We start from the raw sequence: 26,590 nt of genomic DNA, 5'->3' as shown, positions 1-26,590 counted from the left end.
TGCTGTACCAAATCAAACAGATTTTGCATTTATAATGTTTCATAGGTATAACACTTATCGATAATAAATCGGTTTACATTTCTGTAATTAATATATTGTATAACATATATTTGTAATAAACACAAAAATAAATCCGAACAAAAATTAAAGACGCTGCACCAATTAAAAGGATCCCCAGGATACAGGCTATAATGTGATATACAGTGGAGCCCCTCACTAACGACTTCAAAAATACCTCGACAAAAAGGTCGTTAATGAGTGGGAGTCGTTAGTGAGGGTGGATACCCAATTCGTTACCAAGATTTAAATTATGTACGTTTTTATAATAGGCAAAGTTTTCAAATATCGACTGTATATACGTTTGTAAACTAAAGAAATCACTAATGTTCATGCAGACTTAAAATACGATCATAAAAGACATTTTCTTAAATCACTAATGCTTATGCAGACTTAAAATGCGATGATAAAATACATTTTTATAAAGAAATAACTGTAGAAAAAATGCTACACACGCACAAAAATGATCAAATACAGACTTAAAATACGATAAGAAACTACATTTTCTTAAAGAAATCACTAATTTTGTTTGTTTTTCTTCGAAAATTGTACAGTTTCAATGTCTTTGCTCACTGCTACCATGCAATCTACAATGTCCATTTTGCCGTGTTTGAGACCAAACTGTAAGAAGTTTTTCTGCATATGACATTGCAGTGGCACAGTCAATTGGCTCGAAAGACTCTACAGTTGTGTCGTCACATTCTTCACCATCATCACTCTCGATTTCTTCAGGACACGCGATAATATTGTCAGAAACTGAATCATCACAAACTGGAGTTCGTTGTCGAAGTTGACATATTCGCCAAGAGTTACAACATTCAAGACAGGCCTAAAGTCGGGTTCAGATTGGTTTTCTGAAACATTGTCTTCACTTTCGTTTGACACTTCGCCTAAACAGAAGTTAAAGCCGCATTTCAAGAAACACTTTTCAATTGTGGAAGTCTTAGCTCGAAGCCAAGCGACGCGTAACCACACAATTGCGTTCAGAAGAGTGATTTTTTGCACAACTCGGGACCTGTAGCCGTCTGGTCGTTATCCATGTGAAACAAAAGTTGTCTCAAGAATGTTTTGCGATACAGCAGTTTGACGGTCTGTATAACTCCGGCGTCACAAGGCTGTAGCTTAGAAGTTGCATCAGGAGGAAGTAAAACGATTTTTTACATTAGATAGAGGGATTGCAACATGAGCAGTGCAGTTGTCGATAAAAAGCAGAACATTGCGTTTCTGAAGTTTCATTTTGTTGTTAAATTTTTTTGCCCATTCGGTAAATATGGGAATTGTCATCCAGGCTTTTCGGTTGTGATAATAATCTACACCCAATGAATTCATATCAGAATTACGAAAGCAACGCGGCTTAGCACTATGACCAATAACAAATGGCCGAACTTTCTCTCCCGACATGCTACAGCAAAGCATTACTGTAACTCTTTCTTTCAAAACTTTATTATGCCTTTTTACGAATCTATCTAACCATCCATTGCTAGCAGAGAAGCCTTCATTGCCAAGCTGAGACGCCAATGTTAATGCTTTTTCTTGAATTAGTTTCCCGGTAGATTCCTGGATCTTGTATTCACAAACCACTGCCACACCTTCTCATCCAACTCGTCGTATAGACATCTTCTCTTGTTCTGCTTTTTTTCTGGATTTTCGCCTGTTTCCCACTTTTTCAAAATTTTTTCTTTCTCTTTAATGATTGTCTGAATTTGGGTTTTACCAACTCCAAGATCCGTGGCGATTTTTATTGCAGTTTCCCCTTTGTCGTGTCGTTTAATGACGGAAACTCTCTCTTCTAGGTTAAGCAACTTTCTCTTCGACATTCTGGTGAAACATGAGTCTGTGTTATCAGGAATCTTCATATTATGCACACTAATCCTGTCTGTTAAATAATCCGATTTAGTGTTACTAATTCATTATGTACTATAGAATAAGCGCACTGAGCGCATTGAGAATAAGATTAATTTACCAATGAAAATTAATCTTCTTTTCGATTCGACGCACTGGAAATAGATTTATTGTTGAAGTAGATTACGTAATACTGTTTAACTACGGAATAATTAAACTCCTTTGTAATATGCCATAAATGAGAAGGCAGACCGCTATGTAACTTCACAGAATATGCCACATAATAATGTCACTTAGTCGTTAGTGAGAGGTAAAATAATCAAAATTGTTCAATTTGGTAGGTCGTTAGTTGCGATTGAGGGGAAGTCGTCCACGAGGGGTCAATTTAATGCAAACAGGGTACCGTCAAAAATTTTCCGGTCGTATGACAGGGGAAGTCGTTAGTAAGGGGGTCGTTAGTGAGGGGCTCCACTGTATAAACTGTACTCTAGATTTTGAAGGTGACTGATGACGTAGAACCTACATTGTGGTTGGAAACACTGAGTGTCAGTTTTAACCTCCACTCTCCAGTCTCACATGAAGAAATTCAAGAGCAATAAAATAATCAAAATCAGTTGAAATTAGGACAGCGAGATGTGGGTGTTCGAGCCCATAACGACCCACATCTATATCACCCTTTACTACCAGCAAACAATTGTGGGCAAGTCACTGCTCTCCAAAGTAAAGAAGAAGAACTCAAAATAATAACATATCACCATATGGAGTAAGTAAGATAAACTTACCTCCTGAAATTGGCATTCCAGCCCCAAATATGAAGGTAAGGAAATAATTATTAGCCTAGCAGACAAGTAATATCAGAGTGAAGGGACCCAACCAGTTATTCAAAATAACTAATATAACTCTGAACCACCATCCACTGTATTGTTTGTTTGTTTTACAAATCTACTCGAGAGCTATCTGTGCTAGCCGTCCGTAATTTAGCAGTGTAAGACTAGAGGGAAGGTAGCTAGTCATCACCATCCACTGCCAACTCTTGGGCTACTCTTTTACCAACGAATAATGGGATTGACCGTAACATTAATACGCCCCCACGGCTGGGAGGGCGAGCATGTTTGGTGCGACCGGGATTCGAACCCCCGATCCTCGGATTACGTGTCGAACGCCCTAGCACACTTGCCATGCCGGGCTTCCATCTACTGTAACTATCAATTTTCATACTATAATGGAGCACCACCGCTAGTACAGCGGTAAGTCTGTGCATTTACAAGGTTAAAATCAGCGGTTTGTTTCTCCTCGGTGAGCTCAGCAAATAGCCTGATGTAATTTTGCTATAAGAAAAGCACACACTAAACAATCATTTGTAGATGACAGTGTGTTCATCCGCATAAAAGTAGGTCGAAGTTGTTTAAATGAACTTATTAATAACTAAAAATACTCATGCTTGTTTGTTTGTTTTTTGAATTTCGCACAAAGCTACTCGAGGGCTATCTGCGCCAGTCGTCCCTAATTTAGCAGTGTAAGACTAGAGGGAAGGCAGCTGGTCATCAGCACCCACAGCCAACTTTTGGGCTACTCTTTTACCAACAAATAGTGGAATTGACCGTCGCATTATAACGCCTCCACGGCTGAAAGGTAGGGCCGTGACGATTACACGATTAATCGGTTACGGTTCGGTTACTGCTCTTAACCGGTTACGGATTTCCTAACCGATTAATCTAAAATTTTTTTTCCGAGAAAAATAAACGAGGGAAAACAATACGATTGTCGACATGTAAATATTCCATTATTTGACCTTGACATCGGTATGTTTGCCTATCGTGATTTTACGAACTGCTTGCCTTTTTGTTTGGTTGAATTTTCGTTGTTGTTGTTGTTGACCTTTAAAGTTTTTGTTAACGTTTGGTGCGGCCGTCACGCGCAAATTCCTGTTTTGATATCTGATTACTTGAACGGCTAATGAACGCACGATGTCATCTGGCTTAGAAAGTGGTCGGAGATCTATTATCTGGGATCATTTTGACTTGACAGATTTAGATTTGAGTGAAAAAGATGGGCCTGTGGCTGGAAAACGACAAACGTCTTTAAAAGGCTGGCATACATTCGTATGCCGACAGGAAATAGCTACTTAGCCTCAGCATATCAAGAGTGCAAAGCAGAAGTTGTGGAAGAAATGTCAGGGAAAACAGTTGCTGTAACAACTGACCTGTAGACCAACTTGAAGATGAAGCCGTTCATTACACTTACTTGCCATTTTTTGACTGCGGAGTGGGAAGCCAAGACCAAAGTTGTTGCTACTCGGGCAATAGATGACCGCCATACAGGGGTGAACATAGCACAACATGTCACAGATATTGCTGCGGAGTTTGGGCTTGATAGTATCTCTGCCCTAGTCACGGACAATGCGTCCAACATGAAAGTCGCTGTGAAGGAGGCCAAATTAGAACATAACTTTTGTTTCTCACATAGCTTACAGCTGGCTATCACTGATGCTCTTAAGGAACCAAACATCGCCAAAGTTCTTGCTCCAGCCAGACGTTGAGTGAGCCACTTCGACCGGTCCACTGTAGCTACCCAAGCCTTGCATGACCACCAAACAAAAAAAATCGCCGTTGAACCTCGTATGCTCATACAAGAAGTTGCCACAAGGTGGAATTCCACATATCAGATGTTAACGCGACTTCTTCACCTCCGTGTGCCTGTTATGGTAGTGCTCTACGATGAAAGCAAAACAAAAGCGAAAGATCGTGCCAGCTTGGTTTTTGACGATGCCATGTGGAGTGTGATGGAAGGAGCAGTAGAGGTCCTCAAGCCTCTTGCGCCGGCGACCGAGCTACTGACAAAGGAGAAAATTCCCACATCGAGCAGCATTTACACTGTACTCAAGCATATACTGACCAGGTTACATGAAGGTTAGGGTTCTCAGGGACTTCAAAAAATGGATGGCAGGAATGCAGATGTGTTGACAACGCTGAAAGCAAGAATCGTGCAGGGAATGATGACTCGATTTCAGGTAGACAACTCCGGGGTTCCGACCACTGAACCAGGATTGTGGTCCCTCGCTGCAATATTGGACCCTCGCTACAAACAGCTGAGTTTCCTTCCCTATGCCCTGAGAGAGAGGGTAGAGGATTATCTGAAGGAACAACTACTCCGTGAGAGCATATCTGAGCAAGACGCCACCCACGAACAGGAAAGCCCAAACATTTTGCTCACACAAGAACCAGTGGAGCCACCCACGACAGAGAGCCTGTTTGACTGTATTCAAGGTGATATAGCCTAATCACCATCCAATCGTTCCTATGTATCCATTGAGCTCGAAATGGAAGCATATCTATCTGATCCGATCTCCTCCTCTGATCCACTAGGCTGGTGGAGATTTCAAGAGAACAAATATCCGAGGTTAGCTGCATTAGCTGGGAAGATTTTGTGTATCCCGGCGACTGAAATTTCATCCGAGAGGACATTCTCTGCTTCAGGACTAAGAATGTCAAAACTCAGATGCAGTCTGGACCCAGAAAATCTGGATAAAATAACTTTTCTGCACAAGAACTTCACTTTCCCAGAAAGACCAGCTCGGCCTCTGGCTGCCGCCCTTGGTGGATCTACAACCGTGAAATCTGACAATCTGAAAAGAACCCGGAGCTCTCATGACAATAATTTAAGTTCCAGTGATGAGCATAATTATTTTTTTTTGTTCTAAATGTTCATGGCAATTGATGAGTTTATGCCAGACGACTGTTGCTCTTTTATTGTTTTATTTTTTTCAGAAACGTTTTCAATTAATATTCATAGGACTTGTTTGTGAATGCTTGGTTTGCAACAGCCAGTCATATTGGTAATTCAGAATATTAATTCTGAATTAATTTGGTGTAAAAGTAAAGGCCCGGCATGGCCAAGCGTGTTAAGGCGTGCGACTCGTAATCTGAGGGTCGCGGGTTCGCATCCCGGTCGCGCCAAACATGCTCGTCCTTTCAGCCGTGGGGACGTTATATTGTGAAATAGTATGAAAAACAGCCTTTGTTAGCGCTCCATAAACACGCTATATGTTTGAAGTTAAGCACAAAGCTACAGATGATCTGACCACTACGGGTATCGAAATATAGATTATAACGTTGTAAGTCTACAGACATATCGCTGTGCCACTGGACTACCATTAAAGTTATTTTTTAAAACATATATATATTTATATATTCTGTTCAATGATGTAATAAAGTTACTGAGTACAAGGTCTAAATTTGTGCACAAAGCTACACGAGAGCTATCTGCGCTAGCCCTCTTTAATTTAGCAATGTAAGACTAGAAGAAAGGTAGCTAATCATTACCACCCGCCACCAACTCTTGAGCTACTCTTTTACCAGAAAATTGTGGGATGGATTGAAGGTTTATAACGTCCCCATAGCAGAAAGAGCGAACACATTTGGCGAACTTCACGTTATCAGTGGAGCGACATGATGAACCTGAAATTTTGGTTAGCTTTATAACCTGACTTACATGATATTCGATAACTAAATACTGAACCTAAAACAAAAATTCTGATGCTTTGAAATCTCTATAAATGAGTTCATAAGTTCTATTCTATGAAATATACTGGACCTAACAAAATGTAAAAAATCAAACAAATAATAACAATAATAGTTATATTATCTGTGGATATAATCAACGTTACGAACCTCATAAGTTTATAATCTTCCTTTAGAAACAACATGTTTGTGTATATTTCTAAAGTTATGAGATTTTGTTGGCTTTTGATCTCAGAAATAACGCCAGTTTTTCACCGGTAAGTTTGCAGGCTTATAAGGTTAACTTTTTGTTTCGATACTTGTGATTGGCATAATACAGATAGTCTATTGTGTAGTTTTGACCTTAACAACAATCAAATTACACCTCAAAGAAATTTGGGTTGGTTTCAGTTTATACATGTGGCAAATCATTTCTTGGGGTCTATAACATCAGTGTCCCATTTCATTTTTATCAATTGCTTTCCTCGCTTACGTTTCGTTATGATCATTGAAAATGTGTGGTGTTACAATTTCAAATAGTCCTAAACCTGAATTAATTTATAATTTATATTTAGACGTTAAATAAATGTCGATACGTATCCAATTTTTGGTATTTGCTAACAAGATTGATACACACAATTTTCTTTCTCAAAACACATATATTTTAATATTCAGACAATAATACAATTTACAATAACGGTTATTACAAATGATCACTTATATAGAAAAGTTTTACAAACTTACAAAGAATAGCAAATCTTCCATCTCATTTGGAACTGGATATTTTATCGAAGGTTCACGATGAGGGAATTAATTTTGAGTTACTTCAAAACACCTAATTTAAATAAAGTTCTGATTCTTGTGCCTGACTCCATTATTTGAAATAATTGATACTAATATATTTATGTTTTAGTGCTATTTAACATAAGTATCAAGTTCTAGACACGCGCGTATTTATTTAGATGTTGATGATTGGTTGAGTACAAAGACAAATTAATGACATCAGCATTAGATTGGATTAATTAATACGATCAAGAAACTTGAACCGCGTGGCCCGGCATGACTATGTGGTTAAGATATTCGACTCGCAATCCGAGGGTTGCGGGTTCCAATCACCGTCACACCAAACATGTTTAGCCATTGAGGCGTTATAATGTGACGTTAAATCCCTATATTCGTTGGGAAAAGAGTAGCCAAAGAGTTGGCGGCGGGTGGTGATAACAAGCTGCCTTCCTTCTAGTCTTACACTACTAAATTAGGGAGGCTGGCGTAGATAGTCCTCGTGTAGCTTTGCGCGAAATTCAAAACAATCTAAATTCGAACCGTGAACGACATTTTATCCACCATGTGTTATTTTTATGTAATTATGAACAAAGATTCTTGTGAACTCACGAAATTATTTTTCTCACCAGTTATTTACTTGTGAAACTTTCTATGACTCATTTCACGTTTCTTTATCAGGAGGAAATAAATATAGATCATCCTTGACAACTTCTATTGGTGAATAAAACTCGCAATATTCCACTTAAATGTTCATTAAACACACACACACACACACAAAAAGGCAATTGCTTCTGTGACACATGTTCCCACTTTCTGCAGTTACTGCTCTACAATACACGTGTTTTACTTAAGTTCATGGGTCAAGCTTGGACCTGAGATTAATGTGCTAGATTGGAGGTTCCGTGGCTCACGTTCAGTTATTATCAAAATCAAAATAAAAACACGCTCCGCACTTTTGAACTTTGGATGTATTATAAGAGTGACAGTCAGATCCTGCTATACGATCTCAAAGGATTTGTTTGTTATGAATTTCACGCAAAGCTATGAGAGGGCTATCTGCGAAAATATTCAATAAAATAATTCCATGATATACAATAATTATATAGATTCATGAGATGTTCTTTATATTTATTTGAGTTTATGAATACAATTATAATTATGACCCTCATTCTACTGAAGACCCGATCACACGAGTGACAGATTTAGTACAATTTGATACCATGATGTGTAGAGTCACAAGATGCTCACAATCACCTGCAATACTGCTGTAATGCTAGAAAGCTGCCAACAGGGGCTGCGATTGGACGAGGTTTCTGTATTCCCACCTTCCTTCTTGGTGAAATATAAGATCGAATTTGAGTTTCTGAGCAGTTCCTCGCGGTCACGAGTCTCGTAACGTCGTTTGTCATTTCCTTCCTTATAAGGTAAGTTATTTTTTAATTTAAAAATACAATGGAGAAAAAACCTTAAAGGTTTTATTCAACATTAGGAAAATTATGGTGTCTACAACAAAGGTAGATACGAGAAAATTATTAACCTTTTGTATCAGTCTAAATCTCTTGTATTTTTAACTTTGTAAATATTATAACAATGGGTATATATTCTCCTATGACAGCAAGCATATATATGCATAAAACTATGTTTATACACTTTGTAGACTGAGAAATACGTTATGTTTTCAATGACTTTACATGTATTAAGTTTCAACGACATTATATATTATATTTTTAACAAACTTGTATATTATATTTTCACAAATACGACATTACACATTGTACTTTTATATATATCTTGCTTATCTATAGGAAATGTTCGAACAATTTTTTTCCATATATGTCTTATGTAAGCAGCAGGCATTAGGGTTATTACACAATATGAAGTATTACATATAACTTTAAATGTTACATAAAAGATAACATTACTTATCTACGACATAACTTTAAATGTTAAACAAGAGATGACATCACTTATCTACGACGTAGCTTTGAATGTTACACAAGAGATGACATCACCTATCTACGACATAACTTTGGATGTTACACAAGAGATGGCATAAATTATCTACGACATAACTTAAATGTTACATAAGAGATAACATCGCTGATCTACGGCAAGCGCAGATAATCATTATGTAGCTTTGCGCAAAATTAAAAAAAAAACAACAAAACAAATCACTGTTTTAGTAACTAATATCCAGGGATGAATATTTTTGTTATGCACCCGGGACCATTTTATTATTTTACAATTATATTAAGAACTTTAATGTCTCATAATCTAATTATATCAAATCCCATACTTAAATTTATCTTTAAAAAATTATTGTATACGAGACATATACAAGAAAACCTTTAGATATGGGATTGAGAATGTACTTTCAGCTTCATTTATAATAAGATATTATGAAAATGTATTTATTTCTATCTTTTAACACGTTTAATTATTTGCATATCGACCCATCTCTTTGTGCAGTTCATCTGTGTCTTTCTCACATTGCAGGCTAGTCCTCGAAAGAACAAAGTCAACAATAGACAAGAGGTGATACTTTTCTCACATTCCTCGCATCTCTGTTTATTGTTCAAATAACAAGCCCAGTGGTATTTTAATTACTGACTGATAAAAGAAATATACAAACAATTCACAACACAAGTATAATAATGTGTTTTATATTTTAAAACTACTAATTAGAACACAATGTTTCTCTTCCCATTTATTCAAATGACATACGAACGATGTGAAATATTATATCGTGGTCAATGTTGCTTACTTACACCATATAGTTAAACATGAAACAATGAAAGAAAACTGTACTTTTTAAAACAAATGTTGGTCACAATGAAGAACATTGTAAAATGTGTATTGCATGATAACAGTAGAGTCATAAATTAGTTATAAAACACGAAGTACAAGTTCATGACAGGAATAAGAAACTTTCTTCCACTTTCACCATTATACTTAACTAAATGTTTTCAAACGAAACTTACTGGCTCATATCAACTTACTTTAGTTGAAAAGAAAATCTCTGTAAGGTCCGGCATGGTCAGGTGGGTTAAGGCGTTCAACTCGTAAACCACGGGTTCGAATCCCCGTCGCACCAAATATACTAACCCTTACAGCCACTAGGGGAGTTACTTAACATTTAAGAAGATCATTTGTTTTAAAAATTTATGCCAGGCCAGGCCATGAGATTTATAAACCTGATAATAAACCTCACTCGTGTATCACCTGTTGTGGTGGACACAGAACACCAGATTTCCTACCCTTGTGATGACGTTTGTGCAAAGTTATTCTCTATTCGACAGTCTCTCTCGCACCTTCTAAGCCTGATGTATATACACCTACCCCACAGAAAAGCTTCGTGATGTGTTTACTGGCGCCACCTACATGCAGCTGAGGGAATTCGTTCCAAATCTGAGTTCTCAACAATACGATTGTTTAAAATAGTTTATATACACTGATGTTTATGGATATTTTTCTGGCACTAAAGTAACTCTTGGCATATTGTCCATTGTGATGATTCACTCCTAACTACAACTAGGCTCCAAGACCTTTATTCTGAGACGCATATCAACAATACAATAAAAAATACTTTGGCGTAGAGGTCGCACCAACTAAAACGAGAAATCTGTAACCCAGAAATTCATGTTAACACGTGAATATATTATAGTGGTATTATTATTGTTACTATTGTATTTATTTCTTGGTAATTGCAGAGCTATACAATAGGCTATCTCTTCTGTGTTCATCGAGGGGACTGGAACTGCACATTTTAACCTTATAAACCTCACATGGGTCGAGTGAGAGCATATGACGGTACTTAAATGTTAGATTTCTCTTGTTATGAGTAGAAACATTCAAGAACATTCTACTGATCTGAGTGTAACGTTGTCGTACTGATCAGACAGAGGATACTTTACAGGTGGCAGCCATCTTAGGTCGTTCTTTCTCTTATAGCTCCAGCTATTTCGTGTTGTTTCTTATGTTGCCTAAGACACTAACTAATCCCTCTGTTCCCCCACACACCCATCCCTCTACAAGTACATCCCAAGAAAAAATTGGATCGTATCCGAATTAATCTAGTGAGGTAGAACAAACGCAGAGCACAAAAAAAAAAATGAAATTCGTAATCCGATTATAACTGAAACTGTACAGTAGAAGCGCAGATAAGATTTTATTAGGTACAACAACCAGTTTTCTTGTGTGTACCTCGCAGGCAGGGTAAAAAGTATTATAAACAAATAAAAATTACAAGTACTTATATTTCCCCACAAAATATTACTTTCTCCTATTTCTTACGCTGACGTTAATATGAAAAAACAACAACATTAAATGTATCCATCGTTGCTGAGCTGATGAATTTTTTTCTCATGTTGATGTGAGAAGAATTGAAAAACTTCTAATATCAGATGAAACTGATACTTGATTTACTTTGTCTGTTTGTTTTTGAATTTCGCGCTAAGCAACACGAGGGCTATCTGCGCTAGCCGTCCCTAATATAGCAGTATAAGACTAGAGGAAAAACAGTTAGTTATCTCCACCCACAGCAAACTCTCGAGCTACCCTTTTAACAACAAAGCAACTTATAGGTTATCTGTGCTAGCCGTCCATAATTTAGCAGTGTAAGACCAGAGGGAAGGCAGCTAGTCATAACCACCCACTGCTAACTCTTTTACCAACGAGTAGTGGGATTGACCATCCCATTATAACGCCCCCACGGCTCAAAAAGGGAGCATATTTGGCGCGACGGGGATGTGAACCCGCCGCCCTCAGATTACAAGTCGCACGACTTAACAGGCTTGGCCACGCCGGGCCCGCTAAATTGGAAACAACAAGAACAACGTAAAATACTCATTGTTCAGAGTATAGAAAATCCCTTGAACTTTGAAAAAGACAAGACAGTCACTAACATGAATTGATAATTATAATAACACAATGTTTGAAAATTGATAATTTAGTTTAACTAATATTTACAAATTACAAGCGTCACCATAATGTGGTTTTACTCGGATAATTTTAATTTTACGTATCTTTACGTTGATGGTGTGTGTTTTCTATATATTTACTAAATGTACCAATAATTCTGTAAATATATAGATAAACATTGAACTACGGACAATGATTGACTGTTCCAACACTTCTCTAAATATAGAGATAAACATTGAACTGCAACAACGACTGAATGTTGTAACATTTCTCTAAAGATGTAGATAAACATTGAACTACAACAACGACTGAATGTTGTAACACTTCTCTAGAGATATAGACAAATACTGAACTACAACAATGACTGACTATTGTAACACTTCTCTAAAGATGTAGATAAACATTGAACTACAACAACGACTGATGTTGTAACACTTCTCTAGAGATATAGACAAACACTGAACTACAACAATGACTGACTGTTGTAACACTTGTCTAAAGATATAGATAAACATTGTCCGTAGTTCAATGTTTATCTATATCTTTAGACAAACACTGAACTACAACAATGACTGACTGTTGTAACACTTGTCTAAAGATATAGATAAACATTGAACTACGGACAATGACTGACTGTTGCAACACTTCTCTAAATATCGAGATAAACATTGAACTGCAACAACGACTGAATGTTGTAACACTTCTCTAAAGATGTAGATAAACATTGAACTACAACAACGACTGAATGTTGTAACACTTCTCTAGAGATATAGACAAACACTGAACTACAACAATGACTGACTGTTGTAACACTTGTCTAAAGATATAGATAAACATTGAACTACAACAATGACTGACTGTTGTAACATTTGTCTAAAGATACCGATAAACAACGAAACATCGTATAGTTTATTATGAATCTCTCTGTAAGACTCTTTGTAATGTTGACAGTTAAAGTGAATAAAACTTGGAATATTGTAGAGGATGTGTATAAAAATGAACGAGCAAAACCAAAACTGAAACCTAACAATTCTAGTAGGACGTTATGGTTCCTGTTTAGTATAATAGTGGTGTTGGATATAATAGCGCTAAGTAAGCAGTTCATATTATAAATTTATATTTCTATACGTCTACAATATTTTAAAATTTTTAGTGAAATGTTCTTACCAGGCACTTCATTTCATGGCACCAAATTTGTAATTCTTCCTCAGTGAAAGCTACAAAGTTCGAAGACTCTTGCTAGAGCCAGATCAACCGAGAGGTCAGGAAGGTTGGAGAAATTTCCCTGGTGGGTCTATAAATGCTCTTGACAAAACTGACCAGAGCTGTAAATGTTTAGTGAAGTTAAAACTCTCAGAAAAGACGCGTCTGTCGGTTGTCATTTTCAGAGATGTAGTTGTGCATCTCTGTTGTTTTTTCATGAATACAGGATGACACTCGTATTCCGGTCATTAAGTGCTCCTCTTAAATCTGAAAATTTCTTACCTTAGATGCTGAGCTTTTCTGCCTGTATGAAAAAAAAATGTAATAGAAACATATTCAAAACTCCCCCCACCTACTGTGGAAGTACACATTAAGTGATGAGTTATGCCATCACAGATGGCCTGGTTAGTTCCGTGCTTTTCGATAGGTGGGTGAGACGTGACACATTTAAGGTGCTACAGTTTGTTCATTACGTTTACTCCTGTAGGGGGCGTTACTTGTGAATAACCATATGTGTTATTTATGTTCTATAACGTTTCTTAGATACCATAAATTTATTTGATTTTGTCAATCACTTCTTTTTATTCTTCAAGAAAATTAGCCACAAATTTAATGAAAAACATGAAACGTCAGTTCAATGAAAAACATGAAACGTCAGTTTAATGAAAAACATGAAACGTGAACCCGTTTTCTTTTTTGTTTTTATCGGTGATTTTCAAAATTCTGTGTGGAGAGATAACAAGACGTTTACTTCTCCAAAGTAAATATATATATAAATAAACTTAAACAACAAGCATACCAATACTGTCTATAAATAGTTTAAATTTTACTCTTTCTGACAAGTGATTGTTTTAATTTTCTTCAAATTTTCATAATTAATAGGCTCTTGTTATCTCAACAATTTATACTATCCAATAAGTCAGGTGTGACGTACAAAACACATACGATTAAGAAAATGGTTAGAGAGGTTTAAGTTACTGATAGTATTGAGTTGTGCGATTCTGGTGTATCTAGAAGCCATAACTTAAAAGGTTAATTGGATTCTGGTGTTCCTAGAAGCCATAACTTATCAGGTTAATGGGATTCTGGTGTATCTAGAAGCCATAACTTATAAGATTAATGGGATTCTGGTGTATTTAGAAGCCATAACTTATGAGGTTAATGGGATTCTGGTGTATCTAGAAGCCATAATTTATAAGGCTAATGGTATTCTGGTGTATCTAGAAGCCATAACTTATAAGGTTAATGGGATTCTGGTGTATCTAGAAGCCATAACTTATGAGGTTAGGGGATTCTGGTGTATCTGGAAGCCGTAGCTTATGAGTTAAATTGAATATATTTTATGCACCCGATATGTACGCTTAATATAGGAACTATTAAGATATCTAATTATTAAAGGGATTATAAGGATAATGTAAAATGTTTAATATGCTAATTAACTCTTTAAGGCATAATAATATAAACAATAGAATAGAAGTCAGAATCAATCTCGGAATTCAGATTTATGTACAATAATGAAACGATAATTTTAGAGCTACAGTTAAGAAAAAAACAGAAAATTACATGTACATGTATTTAACATACTGCAGTCGTCGTGGATCTGGCTTAATCTTTTTTTCTCCAAAGGCCTTACCAGGCCTGCGAACTTGGTCTTAATGTTAAATAAAATTTCACTACAATTCCATTTCGATTTCAGTTTTAATGTATTTTCAAACAATTGTTTTTAACTTGGGTAGTAAAAGATAGCTTATAGTAATAAGTGTGTGTTTTTTTTATAGCAAAGCCACAACAGGCTATATGCTGAGCCTACCGAGGGGAATAGAACCCCTGAATTTAGCATTGTAAATTCGTAAGCTTACCGCTGTACTAGCGGGGGGCATTTAAAAAGTGGGATTGACCGAATAATTATAACGCCCCCACGGCTGAAAGGACGAGCATGTTTAGTGTGACGGGGATTCCAACTCGCGATCTTCAGATTACGAGTCGAGTGCTTTAACCACCTGGCCATGCCGGGCCTAGTAATAAGTTGGCAAAAACGATTTATAAGAACCATTAGGTGATACATATTTTAGAAAATATACTAAACGTTTTTATACAACTTTGGTTTGTCTTCTTAGGATATGATCCGTGACATTTTTCAACTTGAAGTTGTTAGTATATTAATAACACGTGCAACTTATTGATATTAATATTTTATACTACAGGGTGTTCGGAGAGTCACTGTACATTTATATATTTATTAACAGAGAAAACTGCACAGTGACTACTGTATATAGACTGTATAATGCGCTAGAATCCTACAGATCTTGCCTAAAGAAAACAAACCAGTGTTCTGTCGAAACGTGTCGTATAATTCACCAAAAATAAACCTCTTCATTATGATCATAAACCGTTGTTTTCCAACTTATTATTATATTTGCATAATGTACTTCTATAATCAAGAGGGATCGCCTGTAACTGTTGGTAACACAATAAGCCACACACACATAGATATATAGATATCAGCGATAAAAAATTCCATAGACAGCAATAAGAAAAGGTTGACTGTTTGTCTTACTGTTCTGGTTGACAATTTCCTAGGTCTTATCAGTACTTTCGAAACCATGCAAGTGAAATACTCAATGAAATCGGATAGGTCACTTGTGGTCCCACAGATGGCTCTTTGGGCTGTTGGTGAACGTTTTCAGCTTACATAGATGTACAACATAACAGATGACATTCAGCAGAAGGTAGCCTTCATAAAGAAGATAAAAAGTTATTTGTATCCTATATATCAGGAACTAAAAGAAGACAACCTCTGGTATTATGTGAGGTTAACAGTCATAGATGTTTTCCTCTCTGTTTATGTCCCTACTACCTGTGCAAACTTTGATTTTATTGGAATAGAAACACCAAAGTCATTGGAACTCTTTCTGGTTCCTGAATAAAACACGATCAATGGTCCATGTTTCTTAAAGTTGTGAAATGTATGACTGATTTCGTCTCTGTCCATGTTAATGAAATAAGTCAGTATTAATTAAAACGTGTACTGAAGCTTTAGTTCTTCAAAGTATACACATTAGATACCTACCTCGTGAGTAGATGGACTAGATGGCCAGGTCAGAAACTATGTCACTAATTTTCAAATAACGACAAACCTACAACAACCGCCGCCACAAGAGCTTTGTTCAGTTCTTTGTACCGAATAACGGAAGTTACTGTTAACTGTATGATACATCCACAGCTGAAAATGTTGAGCGTGTTTACAGGCATAATGTCTTGTATCACGGACTCATCGGTCATCGGTCTGCAGTCTAACACCATATAGGCTACGCCAGACTTGGGTATTCTTACAAATTTATTATTTTGTTTGAGCAAATTTAAAACATTTTTTTTAATTGTCCACAAACAACACGTTCCATAAAACGGTAATTTACGTAAACTCAAAATCAAGCATAGAGTTTATGATGATAAAACTAACCATGCCTTCAAGTTTATTCCAATCGCAAAATAAGATTTTCACACGATGAAATTATAAACACGAATCCAGTTTCGTCAACAATTTCTCTCACTATACGAAAACGACTGTGTATTTAAGCATGTACAAAAGTGAGTTGTGTATCAGAAGTATATTTGTGAAGAGCGAACTTCATCGTTGCCTAATGGCCAATTCCCGATGTGTATCTAAAGTTTTATATTTTAATAGCCATACTAGTTGTATCCAACTTATGATTGAGTGTATATATGAACTGACAACGCTTCTTCTATTCTGGGAAAGATTTCCTTTTAATCATGCGAGTTTCAACTTTACACGAACGATAGGTATTGTTTTAATCTGACAAACAAAGAGATAACCAAACATCTAGATTTCGAACGCTGTTTGTGAATCTCAAATCTGGTTAGGAAAGAAATAACTTCTACCCTTTTCTGCTATACTCGGATCACTGTTCAATCAGTGACTCGGTTGAATCAGTGTCGACTTTTATCTCTAGGGTCTTCTATTACTTACACTTAACAAATTCTATGTTCTCCTAAGCCTAGGATCATCAGAAATAACTTAAGCTAACTGTAGCATATCTTAAATGTATATCAACGAATTAAAAGTATTTTTGTTATGATCTCGCGCACATATACGCCCCAGAAACCACTTGATTTGCCAGTAAGTGAACCGAAGTTAGTGTTAGCTCTTCTTTAAAACGTTATTGCTAAATGTTGATCCAATATGTAATTTCGGGAAACTTTCTTCGTACAGTGTGAATACAATGAGTACACTGCTCGTTTGTGAAAAGTTACTTTTCCCTAAAACAACTCAGTTTTACCAGAGGCATATTGAAAAAAAAAAAAAGCTTTAGTCATGAAAAGTTGGTTTGTCTCTTTTAATTTCGCGCAAAGCTACATGAGTGCTAACTGCATTAACCGTCCCTAATTTAGCAGTATAAAACTAGAGGGAAGGCAGCTAGCCATCACCACCCACCGTCGACTCTTGGGCTACTCTTTTACCAACGAAAAGTGGGATTGACCGTAATATTATAACGCCTCTGCTGCTGAAAGAGCAAGTATGTTCGTGTGACGGTGATTCGAACTCGCGACTCTCAGATTACGAGTCGAACGCCCTAAGCATCTGACCATGCGGGGCATATCACGAAGGCTCGTACCTAGCACAGCGTGCTTCAAAACCACATTACATTGTATACTTATATCGCTTTTCCAACAGTTTGTAATTACGTTCACAGCTAAACAAATGGACTATCTGTGCTCTGCCCAACAAGGATATCAAAACACGGATTCTCGCCGAGTAAGTCCGAAGACATATCGCTGTGCCACTGAGAGGGGAAGGGGCTTCTCTAACAGACTGGCATTATTTTTATTATGGGGTATTGTGAGGATCAGGCCAGGGAATTTTAAGGATCTATCTACGTTATTCAGTGTATCAATGAAAATTGTCCAGGTTAGATAATACTTGCAGTGTCTTAATTTAGGGTTAGGTTACATCTTCTCATAAAGAATAACAGAAGGTATATTAAACACTTTCTAAGACAGTTTTTGAGTCATCTTGTACCTGTACAAATAAATATCAATATTCTTATCTGGTGAAGCATAATTCCCCTAGAACAAGTATTACATATTTAATATATAATCATTTCCAATAATGGGTTTCTTTAAATTCACCCTGTAGTATGAATTTGTATTGATAAATGTTATACGCTTTGTTTTCTTGGTTCATCTTAAAGTAATTCGCTTCTTTTACTAGTTTTGAATAATAAGAAACTTAGCTGCAGTGATTTACAAACTAAGTAAACAATTTCATTCTAAGTGTTTTGCGTGTTAGTGATTAAACACAAAGCTACACAATAAGCTATCTGTGCTTATTCACCACGGGTATTGAAACCCAGTTTTTAGCGGTGGGAGTACGCAGACATTCCGCTGTGCCGCTGGGGAAGCAGTCTAAATAACGGGATATCTGGGTCGTGCCCATCACAGGTATGGAAATGCGGTTTTCAAGCATTAACAGCCTTCAAACCTAATCGAGTGTCATTAAGTTGTAGAATATAAGTTTGATTTTAACTTCACGTGTTACTAGTCCCTAATTTAGCAGTGAAAGACTAGAGAGAAAGCGACTAATCATTATCACCCATTGCCAACTCTTGAGCTACTCTTTTACCAATACAAATAGTGGGATTAACCGTCAGATTATAACACTCCCACGACTGAAAGGGCGAGCATATTTGGTGTGATGGGGGATTCGAACCCTCGACCCTAAGATGAGGAGTAGAACGCTTTAACCGACCTGGCCATGCCAGGCCGATACGAAAGTATCACAACTCTGGGTATATTTTGTTAAATAAGTCAAAATCGGAAATTATTTTTATTTACAAATCTGTACTGCTTCCCCGTTTTGACTAGTAGTCTGTGTTATAGTGTTTTGTGTTTAATAAGGTTACACGTTGAACAACACTATCAATATAGGGATAAAAAAATAGATTTAGATGTTTGTTATTTTTCTTCTGTTGTCGTTCTAGACAAATCAGATCTCGATAATAAAATTACTATATCTAATTCAAACAGCATACACTCATTCCATGAGAAAACCAGTACCGGCATGGCCAGGTGGTAAAGACACTCGACTCGTAATCTGAGGGTAGCGAGTTCCAATCCTCGTCACACCGAACATGCTCGCCCTTTCAGTCGTGGGGGTGTTATAATATTACGGTCAATTCGACTATTTGTGGATAAAAAAGTAACGCAAGAGTGGGTGATGGTAACTAGCTTTTTTCCCTCTAAATCTTACACTGCTACATTAGAGACAACTGACGCAGATAGCCCTCGTGTAGCTTTGCACGAAATTTGAAAACAAACAATCGATGAGAAAGAAGGGCATTCCTGTATCGTATATACAGATTTTTTCTCCGCGATTTTTATTGGTGTCTTCTATACGGGCTGGTAAAAATATTATATTGTATTTTAAAACAGTGTATGATATATACATATATAATCGGAATATTGTTTAAAACACTTCGTGGAAGATATACATATATATTCGGAATATTGTTTAAAACACTTCGTGTAAGATTTATGTTAAATAAAAGAAACCCCCTGTATTTAATAGTTCTTGTGCAATGTTATATATGTAGGAAGCCACATAACAACAGAGACTTTTTCCTCGGTAATTTGTTTTCCATTTATCACGTTTTCTTGTTGTTTAAATGTGATATATATGAAAACATGTGCTGTTTTGTTGCAAGAACGTGGACACGTTTTTGACTGTTATTTTAACATGAAGAATAGTTTAGTTGCATCACTATGACAACGAACAATCTGAGTAAAACTTCTTTATGTTAGGTTAAAAGTTAAGTGTGTCGCTCACTGATCTTCTTCAGATCTTTTTGTCCGCTTTATGGGGGGAGTCCCTCCCAGTGATCATATCTTCAATACCATCCTTTACTTAGCGGCTAAGACTCTATATTTCATTTAAATTTTTGACAAAGTATTTTATGTGTGTGTGTTTTTCTTATAGCAAAGCCACATCGGGCTATCTACTGTGTTCATTGAGGGGAATCGAACCCCTAATTTTAGCATTGTAAATCCGTAGACTTGCCGCTGTACTAATGGAGGGTAAGCATTTTATACATTTTAAAAATGATTAAGCATTGGGGCATTTCTACCGGAATTTTGAAAATTAGATCAAAGGGCATTATTTAACAAATACACTCAACGGTAAATCTCAAAGCTTACACTTGTGTTATACAGTTGAAACGAAACACATTTATGGAACCAATTGGAGTACTCGTTTTCTGGACAGAAGTTATACAAGTTCGTTATCTGATTGAAAGTTACTTAGGAGGTCGAAAGTTGCTTCCCTTATATGTAATTGTAAACAAGACTTAGAAACGCCTATAAAAACTGCAAAACACAACATGTGAAACCATAAGTTTGCACGCATTTCACCGTGGACACAACAAACATTCATGTCACATTTGGTGAAGATCCACTAGGAGGAGGAGAGTATTGGTAAAAAAAAAAACGTAAAACCGCCCAATAAAAACTGGAAAACGTAAAAATAAAAATTTACGTGTATTTTCCCATAAATCCAGTGAACTTCCATACCAAATTTCATAAAGATGCGTCCACGTGAGGTGAGATAGTGGTAAGAGAAAATGGGCGAGAAACGCTCATAAAAACCCAAAATTGAATGTTTATGTCTATCTCCTCATGGACCTAATGAGCCTCTATACCAAATATGTAAAAGGCTCATATAGTAAATTCCCACTATGGCCTCAGAAATGTGATTTTTTCCAATTTTGTCATCTGTTCACTCTAACATATGAAGAAGCAAACTGAAAAATTCGTTCCTATATCTCAGCAAATGTAATAAACATTTTACTGCGGACTCCTGCAACATAACTGCTGGTTCTTCTGTTTGTATTTTGTTATTTAAAGGCTTGGTTAATAAATCCTCTCTTATTTTGTTTCAAATAATCCACGGACAGCTGTGAAGTCTCTCCGCTACGTTAGGCCTTTGTTTTGTCCAGATCTTTACTTTTTATAATGTTGTTCTACAAAGATATCCTTTGGTCTTCCTCTGCGACTCTTCTAATTGACTACTGGCCTGTTGTTTGTCTTTTCAGTCTGTTTTCTGCTTCTTAATAAATACCCATAGTACAACTTGAGGTACATACTATTTATAAAACAGTAACTTTTTTGCCAGACTTTGTTGAAATACTATTATATTTATTTCTTCTGATACAGGCCAAAGTTCAATAGTTATAAATGATTTTATTGTAAGTAGGATGCAGCTTACAATAATTGATTTGTTGTGAATCAGTTTTATTGTTAGTAGGCAGCAGCTTCCAATAACTGATTGGCGGTGAATCATTTTTATTCTTTGCAAGTAACAGCTTACAATAACTGATTGGTTGTGATTCAGTTTTATTGTTAGAAGGCAGCAGCTTACAATAACTGATTTGTTGTGAATCATTTTTATTTTTTGCAGGCAACAGCTTACAATAACTTATTGGTTTTGAATCATTTTTATTATTAGCACGTAACAGTTACGTAAGTCTTGTACATTTATGGTGAATTTTCAAAAAAATTAATAATTACCTTAGAAACTGTACTTTGGTTAGGTAAAATTCCTGTGTGGTTGCCATATTTTTAAACACTTTAGTTTTTTGAGTAATAAATGAAACAAAATATGTGATCCTCGAACACAAGTTCGTCTCGTTCGTTTGGCTGTTTCCGTGACGTTTTAGAACTATGACGTAATAGTTGCCAAACACGCTTTGTTGCGCGCCGACCATTTTGTTCGTTTCAGTGGTGGTGTTTTATATAAATCTATCGGTGTTTTTTTCGGATTACATACCTTGTTATACAATTTTTTGTCTTGATATTGCTACTTTATGTTTGTTTTATGATAACATGGTTTACTGCGTTGCTTATGGTTGTAGAAAAGGAATATGTCATATAAATTTTACATTTATGGTAAATATTAAATCTACTAAAACTTATCAGCCTGCTACATCAAGTTTAATTTTATAAACAGAATTATGACGTAAAATTGAAATTCATTTTGTTACGAGTCATAAATATCCGGTACAATGATTGTGGAAGGGCCGAGTATTAGTTACCATAGTCGGCAAAGTATAAACAAATAAATCCCAGTCTTTGATACCAATAATTTATAAACACCAGACAGGTTTCGAGATGCTTAAAATTGCACGTAAAATAATACAGACCATATTTGTTGTCATGACTTAGGCTTACCATTCTTCCACTGGCGGTATGACCGACTCGCAACCGCCCTGGATGCTATCAGTATCACTCACAGTTCCGCCACTTTCGCTCGTGGAACTGTCCTCATAACTAGAACTTGTCAGATCTGTGTCAAAAGTAACTGTTCTAGATTCATTCAGAGTAGGTTCAAATTGATATAGCGCTACTCGACATTGTTCAGAACACAAAGTCAAAACAGACTCCGCCTCTGTTTCTCTCCATGCATTGGCCATGTTTATTTACATTCAATGCGCTGGCGTTGGCGGTTTGTTTGGCAACTATTACGTCACAGTACCTTTCCTAACTGCAAACGTAAAAACTAAAACGTTCGGATTGCCACTCAGAAAGGGCACTTTCTGCACCAAGTTCTACGTTTCATTTATTAGCACATATTTTTATAAAAAATGTAAACCTGCAAAATTAATCAGTACGAGTAGTTCTTTTCACAGCAAAGTTTTCTTTTTTCTGTAAAATTCACCTTTAAACAAGATATGATATCTTTATGATATCAATGTTTTTTATTAAAAAGTTTAATGTTTAATAAACAGTTCAGTAAATATGGGGAATTTATTTGACATTTTATGACCAATAAAAAAATTTGAATCAATAGTTTAATCAACTAATCGAAAGTTTATTGTTAACCAAACAATATCCATTTTTTTAAAAAAATTAGTATAATGATTCGTTTGTTTGTTTTGAATTTCGCACAAAGCTACGCGAGGGCTATCTGCACCAGCCGTCCCTAATTTAGCAGTGTATGACTAGAGGGAAGGCAGGTAGTCATCACTACCCACTGCCGCCAACTCTTGGGCTACTCTTTTACCAACGAATAGTGGGATTGATCGTAACATTATAACGTTCCCACGGCTGAAAGTGCGAGCATGTTTGATGCGACTGGGATTCGAACACGTCGTTCTCAGTTTATGAGTCGAACAACTTAACACACTTGGCCATGCCGGACCTGGTATAACGAACTGTTTCCTTTTGTAATGTTTCATCATAATGTTCCAGGTGATCAACTTTAGACTTCGTGGAATACTATTTAAGATACTTTACTCTTGGAATACTATTTAAGATACTTTTACATTTCTGGAATACTGTTTAGGAGACTTCTTGATTCTTGGAATTCTGCTAAGGGCACTTCTTCCCGTACCATTTAATTGTATGTGTTTTACACATTGAATAATGTACTGTTTTCATTATATGTCGAATAACGTATTTTGCCTAATCGATATACACTTTACTTTTCAGCAACAACCTACTTTGTTCGATTTCATAACGTTACTTCGACAAGCTAGTCTGATTATTTTACGCCCATTAAAAGCTTTCAGCTACCAATATAATCCTGACTCGCTAAACCGTATACTTTTTTGTTATCAGAAATGACAGAAAATCGGGGATTTCAAACGTAGTTTCTATTTGCTGTATCTTTCATAATAGTTTCCTGGATTTTGTCACTGATATGTCTAAAGTCTCCGTAAGCTCTTCACAGTGTAATTTTTATTATTGTATTGACCGCTTTACTACCATTAGCTTCAAACTGTTTATTGGTTTATGTATTGTAATTGACATATTGTCTAATCGTATCTGTGACTTGTTTTCGACATATTTTAGACATCAAGTTGTATAAATGTAAATACATATATACGTGTGTGTGTGTGTGTATGCTTCTGTATTAATATTACCATATATAAAACCAAAACGTATTTCTGTTCCGTGTTTTAGTGACGTTTAGACACGTGTGTTGAACAAGTTGTAACAAAATATATTTATAATATTCAATGTAACAGCCTCTTTAATTCATGTTTTAAAAAGTCTGGAACTTTTCAAAAGCATTACAGCTTAAGTTTGTAAAAGTAAAATATTGTGAAATCGGAATTGATACTATTGTATAATTCTGTAAAGCATGTATTTATCAATGTTATATGTTAATTTAGTTCGTGATCGGTTCAAATTGTTGCCAAAACTCATCTAGGTGAAAAGCTCAATTGGTACAATAAATCAGTACACTTTGTAATGTGATATGTATGTTTATTTAATTTACATAGTGCTAAATATATAAACATGTAATTAATTGATTGATATGAATACTTGATGAAATTAGCTTATAAAAATTACAACAGCGCTGAATAATTGTTTAAGTTACTACCATTGTGACTTGTGAAATGAAGTACAACATAGAATTAAATAGTTTATTACAACACATATTTTGATTGGCAAAAAAGAGGCGCATTATATTTCTTGATATTTAATATTACGACAACATATTTTGATTGGCTAAAGGAAGCAATTATGTTTCTTGATATTACGACAGATATTTTGACTGGCTAAAGGAAGCAAATTATATTTCTTTATTTTACGACAGATATTTTGATTGGCTAAAGGAGGCAAATTATATTTTCGACATCTTTTACAAGACATGTTTGTTTGTTTGTAAATACACAGAAAGCTACACAATGGGCTATTAGTGCTCTGCCCACCACGAGTATCGAAACCAGGATTCTAGCGTTATAAGTCTTTTGGCATAACGCTGCGTTAGTGGAGATATTTTTACGAGACTTCAACAATTTTAACTCTTCTCCTAGAAGCATAATATATAGGTAATTTATTCAGAAGTTTGTCTATATAGAAATCGGGTTTGTTGTTTGTTAAATAACCTTTAGTTTCTTACTTTTATTTTAAATATTTTCCATTATTTAAAACTTTATTTATATTTCTTAATATATACAATAATATATTCTCTCTATGGCTTCTTTTTTTTCAGAATATTATATATTAGGTGAATTTTTAAATCCAGTTGTTCAGATAAATGCACAACCACAACAACACTAGAACTAAAATGATACAGTTTTATTATTTTTATCAACCCAACGTTAACGGGTGAAAATGTCTTAAAACTTTATTTGAACTGTAACATAGTAAGAGACGTTTGGTTTCGTCGTCACTGTATCAATCCCCAAATTCCATTCTTGAGTTGAGAATTTATTTATCGTTAAATTATATTTATTTTCTTAACCTAAAGTGCGTGGGGCGTCAAGACAAACCTGAAAAAACGGTGAGGTTGCCATAAGAACGTTTCGTTAAGCAACGAAAAATGTTGTTAGTGACGTAGTTTTACCGGTAAGTGCGAAGCTGTAAGTGTGTTGTACATCATGGCGAACCTTTCTCATCTTAAACTGACCGCTTCTAACTTAACGTACATTGATAATATTAAGGACGTTTCGTGGATTTGATTATTATCGAACGATTCGTGTTGTTATCGTTGCGCTACAGTAACGATAATCATTTTATTTTTCCAGAAACGTTGTGGTTTGTTGGGAACTTCGTATCTCTCACCGACTTCGTCGCTCAAAACCTAGAACCCTGTTTCTCAACGTTTCTGTAGCTGACCTGCTAGTTACCTAGGTGACAGTGACGTCACAGATAATATGGAAAGTTACGGGTAGAACGGAGATTCTTTCGCTGTTCATTCAGAGTACTTTAGTTTCGTTTACTTACATGTTGGTTGGTATAACCCTGGATCGTTTGATTTGTGAATTTCGCACAAAGCTACTCAAGGGCTATCTGCGCTAGCCGTCTCTAATTTAGTAGTGTAAGACTAGAGGGAAAACAACTAGTCATCACCACCCACCGCCAACTCTTGGGCTTCTCTTTTACCAACGAATAGTGGGATTTACCGTCACATTATAAGCCCCCACGGCTGAAAGGGTGAGCATGTTTGGCGCAGCGGGGATGCGAACCTCAGATTACGAGTCGCACGCCTTAACACGCTTGACCACGCCTTAAACCCGCACATTTCTTCATGGAAACTTTCCTTGGGAGCGTGGGTGGTCACTTTATTTCATTCAGTACTTCAAGTATAAATCAGTATTTATGTGGCTCTATCTTTTACACCCAGAAGTATCCAAGGTCACATCGCCAGCTGTACCTGGATGTTGTGTTTCTGACTGTATTCACCATCTCATGTAGTCTTTTGGTGGTCTTGTACTCACGAATTTTACTAGACATAAGGCGACAACCATCAGTAATGAGAAATT

The 26,590-nt window shown here is 36.1% G+C and overlaps 1 protein-coding gene and 1 long non-coding RNA gene across 3 annotated transcripts in view; both read right to left on the bottom strand.

Moving 5' to 3' along the window:
* LOC143256126 (uncharacterized) overlaps positions 1–10,796 on the bottom strand; it is a 265,056-nt gene extending 254,260 nt beyond the window's left edge. The window contains exon 1 of one of the 2 annotated variants that reach the window (XR_013031151.1): positions 10,181–10,796. This is a non-coding gene — a long non-coding RNA (uncharacterized LOC143256126). The remainder of the gene's footprint in view (positions 1–10,180) is intronic. The other variant, XR_013031149.1, reaches the window with a different exon arrangement.
* The window catches only part of LOC143256124 (exocyst complex component 6-like), a 415,504-nt gene that overhangs the window by 181,874 nt on the left and 207,040 nt on the right, over positions 1–26,590 (bottom strand). The window lies entirely within an intron of this gene.

Source organism: Tachypleus tridentatus, chromosome 7 (genome assembly GCF_004210375.1).
Source record: "Tachypleus tridentatus isolate NWPU-2018 chromosome 7, ASM421037v1, whole genome shotgun sequence".
In the NCBI taxonomy this organism is placed as follows: Eukaryota; Metazoa; Arthropoda; class Merostomata; order Xiphosura; family Limulidae; genus Tachypleus; species Tachypleus tridentatus.
The sequence above is the reverse complement of the archived record's forward strand: the minus strand, read 5'-3'. Positions and strand labels throughout refer to the sequence as shown.